Below are 6,810 nucleotides of genomic sequence, written 5' to 3' on the forward strand. Positions count from 1 at the left end.
AGACTCCAGCTAACGGGGGCGAACTGGCTGAAAGGTGCTGGAAGAACCCTACAAGGAGCCAGGACTCACAGGGACAGAGGCGTCACCTCCCAAAGAAGCTTCTCTCATAGACAGTCTCTTGGTTGTTGCATTTAATGACACGAAACTCTCCTGTTCATTTCCATGGCCAAGGGATTATCTTTTGATTGACTGAATTTTTCTAACAACTGTGTAACCAGATGGATTTGGAACTCTAAAAGGGGCACAGTTTTCAGGGCAAATTAGTTTCCTACTGAAGTCTGTGAGGCCAGAAGATGAGCAGGAGGGTGGCAGGGAAGAGATGAGCGAGAGATGGTGAGCAACCTGATGGGCCTCTGACTCCCGCCAGGCGAGGGCAGGAATGCGCTGAACGTGGTCCATGAGCATGTGCCCCCTTCCTGCAGGGCCAGCACGTCGCCCTTCATCAGGGGCGGTCCTCACTCCACACTACACCAACAGCCCCCTGGAGCATCGCAGGTGGGGTTCCCTGGCACCCTGTGGAAAAGCGTTTAAGTTCAGAGCTCAGTGGCAATTGCAAATTTACCTAAATTGTTTCACTACTCTGCTTCAATTAATATTTAGTGAGAGTGTTGCACAGCACTGTACAGACTTCTAAGTTAAATAATGTGTGGATCCAGACTGACAACAGGAGTCAATGTCTAACTGAGACTCTTAGGTTTCAATAACCACTTAATACCTGATTTCTTCAAAATTCTTTTTGCCAAATATCTCTCTCCAGAGATAGGGAGAAATCATTAATTTTATAATGAGATATACTAACAGGAAGAATTTATTTTAATGTTAAAGCAATTTCTTTAGTGGTATTTTGTTCAGCTCTGCTTAACTAAACCAGTGTGATCTGTCTACTCATCATATGTTAAGTTTAGAGTTGTTCATATCGATGGTTGTCACTTAGTTGTGCCTCAAAATCATCTAGAAAACTTGTTAGATGCACAGATGCCAGATCACACTGCAGACACACTCTGCTGGTGCCTACATGTTAGTATTTTTATTATTTTCTGCTGTTTCAGATGTACAAATTATATTTAAGCTACTGGTTTGTTTGATAAATCTGAATAACTCATGCCTTTTCCAACTCACTAGACAAATATGGAGACCTACATTTTTCCCCCTTTAACTTTATTAACCTGACCTGGAATGGGAATTCACTGTCCTCAAAGAAGAGGATATCCACATGAAACATTTTATATGCTTGTTTGCTTGTTTTTTATGAAGGGTATGAGGCTTTGTACTGATCATTTTGTCAGTAAACCCAGTAAGTGCAACATTTTCAGGCAGAATGTTCAGGCCCAACACAGATTTCTCTTTTTATGGTTGACTTTAACCGGTAGGGGTGAGATGGAAGGAAATAAGTACACCTATGAGAGGTTCTGGATTATGAAGGAATACTAGTAGCATTTATCAAGTATTGACATGTGCCCAGTACTGTTCTGACATCATGCCCATTTCACAGATGCAGAAATAGAGGCATGAAGAAGTCAGCATTCTGCTTAAGGTCACACAGTAAATGGCAGTGATGGGATTGAAACCCAGATGAATAGTTCTGAAACCACCTCTCAGATGCTACACTATACTGGGCCCATGTTTGCCATGAAAACTAAGCCCTTTATGACCGTACTAAGAACTTCCTCATTCAACAGTCCTGTCTTCTGTGTATCATAGTTCATGAGCCACTTATCATACAATATGCCATAGAAGAATCCACCAGAATCAGAATTAATTCCTCCCCAGAAAAATAGAGAGAGAAAATCATTCTTCTTCTTCCACTTAATTGGAGTCTTGAAGGGCAAACTCAGTGTGTATTGTTAGGCATAAAGATAGGGGAGTGGACGAAGGTCGGAGAGTAGCGGGTGGTTAGGTTGCCCTGACCTTTCTTCCTTATTCTACAGCTAACACTGTGTCTGACAAATCAAAGAATGCTCGAGTCTCCGGGTTATGTGGCAGCCTATGGAAGAGCTGGGTTGTCCGCACAACCTCAAGGCTGACTCTACAAAGCTATTTCAAGAGATCAGTGGCAGCTCTAGCTCCACGCCCAACACACACTGGCGACATCTGCTTTCATACCCACAAGTCAGAACTCATTTCCACCATCAACAAGGGGCCATACTAGTTTTTCTGCAATCATTTTATTGTAAGTTTTATATATCACTGGCTAAAGCTTAGCCTACCCTTTTTTGTCATGAGATTTTTAAAAAGATAAACAGGGGGCAGAAACTTACAGCAGAACAACCACAGAAATGGCCACTGTCAACCGTATTGGTGAGTTACTACCACAGTGTGTCCCTCACCCCTTCCCGGAAGTACTTGTGTGTTGAACACAGTCAGCCCTCCCCTCCATTAAAAGTCAGACCCCCTGCTCTCGAAGGAGCCCAAAACAGTGATGTCAGGTTACCACTTTCAGAAGAAAAAGAATAAGGAACCAGGTTGCCACATTTACAATGTTACCAACCTGTGATCCTATAGAAACTGTCATTGTGATGGTCTTTGAGACAAGCCATGTTGGCCTCTGTGGCCTCACAGAGAGAGGCTGTACTCTGTGTCGACAAAGGGCCACCGTTTTTTCCATCCCCAGACCGGAGTCTGCCACAGTCTCCTCAGGGGTGCTCCCCTCTCCTATGTGCTATTTCTAGAGCACCACCGTTGCTAATTACAGAACAGGAGAAGCAAGAAAATGGCCCCGCTCCTCACTGCTCAGTGTGGACGCTCAGGCTCACCCCACTCAAGCCTACGTAGTGCCTTTGCTAGAGCCTGCGGCCCACCCTCACTGGCTGTATGAATTTACATGTGATTTTAATCAGGAAAGAGATGCCCAACCCAACTCCTTGTCTAGGCTGGCATCATAGAGCGCCCAGAACAGTGTCTTCCTCATGTGGGCACTTAATAAACACTATTCGATGGTAATCATTTTTGTGAAGCCTACCAGCTTCCATTGGCACCTCTAACAATGACAACCCTTGGCTGCTCAGCTTCCTTCTTGCCCCAGAGTACAGAGCGGGCTGAATATCACATTCTAGAACTTCGTGTGTGCACACGGCCCCATGGGCCTTCCCTTTAAGTGTCCTCAGTGCAACTGCAGGCTCAGGGTCATCTTTCTTGGGAAATATTTTTCAAGTAAGAGCAATGTAAGTGGGGTCCAGAATCACCCTGAAAAGAGTGTCCCACCCCCATCCCCAGCCCGTTTTCATCCCGTGCAGTGGGACCGTGGTGCGTTTAGAGCTCCCAGCACTTCGCTCGCCCGTATTCATTGCAAAGGGCTTGATCCAATCACATGATGGGGAAGAATTCCCGGGGAGATGATGCCATTACAAATCTCCCCCTCAACATGAAACGCCAGTGATTGTTTATTAAATTGTTCTTCAAAGAGAAAACACTGGCAGGCAAGTATCATTAAAACAGCAGCAAAGGGAAATGCTGTAACCTTCAACATGGCGCTTTTCTCTGTTAACCCCAGAACAAGACCCCTGGAATGGCCAGTAGAACTTCTGGCCCTGGGCCCCATCAATTAACCTCCATCTCAGCCCAGGGAGGGGTAATATAAACCATCCAATTTAAGTACTTTTAAACATCACCGTAAGAATAAAGACCCCAAAAGCCCTTAACTTAACTCCACTGTCTCAATTGCTGTTGAGGACAAATTGCATTATCCACGAGTAACATTAAAACATAAAAGACATACCCTCCAGTGAAAACCTTGCACAATTTTCCCAAGTAAGCAGAATTAATCACAAGGAACAATTACCATCCCCCGTCTGAATATTTATGACATAACAGAAAGCCCATTTAAAATACTCAGTGGCTCATAATTTTTAAGAGCCACAAGAAGAAGGAAAAGGCATGCTTAGTTTATGATGGAAAGGGGGGAAAAAAGTACAACTTCTTTCTTAATCCCCCTCTCCATTTGGTGCCCTCAGCATACCTTGTTTCTCCCTCTCCTCCAGAGTCCCCATACCGTTCATCATTGCCCTCACTGACAGGCCTGATGGGCAGCAGTGGGAAGACAGGACATGCTGATGGTATCGGCGGCCGCTTTTCCCAACAGTCCCTTATCCATTCCAGGTGTTTCCACCTTCTCCCAACCTACTTCTCTCCAGCAGCTGTACAGTAGGCATTTACGTGTTGAAATAGAAATAACACTAGACTGTGAATCATGGTTCTGGCTCAACCGCAAACCTGTGTGTGATCCAGGCATGACCTACAGTGTGCTCATCTGTAAGGTGCTACACTAGAGAATGCTAAGTTTCCTTCTGCTTCTATCAATGTATGAATTCCATGATTCAAGCAATTCATTGATAGACGGATTAATTCGTTCACTCATTCATTTGTTCCTTCATTGAACGAGCCTGTATTGAGTGATGAGTACATGCCAGGCACTGTTCTAGGTGCCACAGTTAAAGCAGTGAAGAGAAAAGATGACTCTTCTGTCCTCGTGCAGCTTACACTCTAGCAGGGAAAAATTAAACAATAGCCAAGTAAACAAGTAAAATAGTACAATTAAAGGTCATCAATTCTGTATGAGGAATGAAGGAGACATGCCCAAGGGGCAAGAGTATAGCTATTTAGGTACCATAGCCAGGGGCCTCAGCGAAGCAAAGGAATGAACTGCAGCAATTTCTAGGCTTTGACTCAAAGGGAGTAATGGAGAACCTTCAAGTTACTGTCAATATTTCAGAAAGCTCCCTAGAAACTGCATTCTGCCTGTATAAGTTAACTAAAATGATTCTTAACTTTGCCTAGAAATACAGCCATTTGATATAGTGTTACTGATTATCTCCTAATCAATCAAATTAGTGATCCTGATCTGATAGAAATATAGAAAAAATGAATTATAACTTAATAAGTTACGGGGTAGCTGTGAGTGGTCAATATTTGAGATGCAATATTTGAGACCACCGTCTATAAGACTAGACCTTCTATTTCCAAAATGGATCTGGAAGGCGTTCTTAGTATCCAAAATACACCTTTGTTTTGAACATAACTGATTCTCAAACACGTAGTAACCAGTTTCTCTCCCTCTCTATTACCAAAGATTATTTTTCTGCAATTTACTATGATTCCGCAAGAGACTGTGCAGAGACAGAGGAAATATATATGATGACATTTTAGTTTTGAAAGATGTTCTCTTGAGGACAATGGTAAGAGAAGAAGCTGAAACTGTTAGCTTAAATAAAATTTAAAAGAAACATTGGTTTTCTGTTACTCATTCTCTTCATGTTTCTCCATCTCGTCAGGTATGTTAGCATTCATCCAATGACTTTCATTAAGAAACATTGTGTATCTTTGCTAGATGCCAGAAATACAAAATAAATACCATGCCATGTCTACCCTCGAGGTGCTAATGGTCTAGTGGCCCTCAGAGTATATTGAATAATACAGATGTAATACGTACCTGAAACAGGGGTTGGGTCTTGCATTGTATTAGTTGAGATTATGCTGTGGTTATGACTTCAAATTTGAGGTGGCTTAAAGGTACCAAAGTTTATTTCTCACTTATGCCACATGTCTATTAAGAGTTGGCAGGAGGCTTGGGGAGTGGAAGGTGAGAAGTGGTAGAAGGAGGAGTCTGTTCTTCATAAATATCCAGGTATCCAGGTGGACAAAGCAGCCACCATCTTGAATATTATTGGTAGCCATGCTGGGGGCAAGGGAGAAAAACTCTGAGGATCTCAGACAAGAAATTACAGCTTCTAGCACAGAAGCGACACGTGTAGTTTTCTATCGTAACTAATGGGCTCCACTCACTCACGAGGAAGCAGGAAATGGAATCCTATCATGCGGCCAGTAGGGGAGAGAATCAGAAATATTTCATGAACAGCAATAATGATTATTATAGCCATAAAAGAGCCAAAGACCTAGTCTCTGGCTTTGAGAAACTTACCTCTAAAACAAAATGTGTTTCATCAACAAAGAAACCGTAAGTTCTGCCTTCTTAAAGGACAAGTATAACAATGCTTTGAGGAAGTATAATTATTTAGTTATTTACATCCTCATGTTGAAAACTCCTGTTTAATTGGAAAGCATACCCTCTACTTACCCTCCTCTTCTATTACCAGTTTGGTTAGATAACTATTTGTTTAACCAGAGGATGGTCATTTAACATCTATGAGAAGGCAGAGGGTGTCATTCCAAGTTTTACTTGACCAGCAGCTGTCCTGACTTCCCAGACTTAGAATTACTGGATCTTTTATTTAGAATTCAATATGAAATGGAAAACAAATTTGCTTTGGGGGATAAAAACATTTTGATTTCTAAGTGGCATCAGGGTGAACTCTTTCTACATATAACCCCCGAATCACTCTGGTTATGATTAATCAATAGAGTAGCAATTCTCATGACTTCCAATGGAAAAAAATATCTTTCCATGACCTTGTCTAGCCTCTAGGATAGACCACTGATCTTCATACCTAGGCTTCTTCAAAGACTGGTCCCTTTACCAACTGTCCTCTATCACTTCCTTTCCACTTCAACGCGTCCTTTACCTGAAACTTGGCTCTCCAGTGACTTCCTACTTGCCAACAGCTGTCTTTCATGTTTGCCATCCTGCATCACTGTGTATCAGGGGATTATCCTGCGGCTAAACAAATAGGCTTGAGGACCAGTCAGCATCTGAGTTCTAGGTGGGATTTGAACTCTCTGACATCTAGGTTCCCTCCTCAGAAAATAGGGGTCATAGGAGGGTTTGTGTCACAGATTTCTTGTGAGGATTAAATGGGAAAATATACATGAACAGTCTGACAGTGCCTGGCACATGGCAAGTCCTCGCCACTTGGTACT

The sequence above is a fragment of the Pteropus vampyrus genome, unplaced genomic scaffold (assembly GCF_000151845.1).
Source record: "Pteropus vampyrus isolate Shadow unplaced genomic scaffold, Pvam_2.0 Scaffold150, whole genome shotgun sequence".
Classification (NCBI taxonomy): Eukaryota; Metazoa; Chordata; class Mammalia; order Chiroptera; family Pteropodidae; genus Pteropus; species Pteropus vampyrus.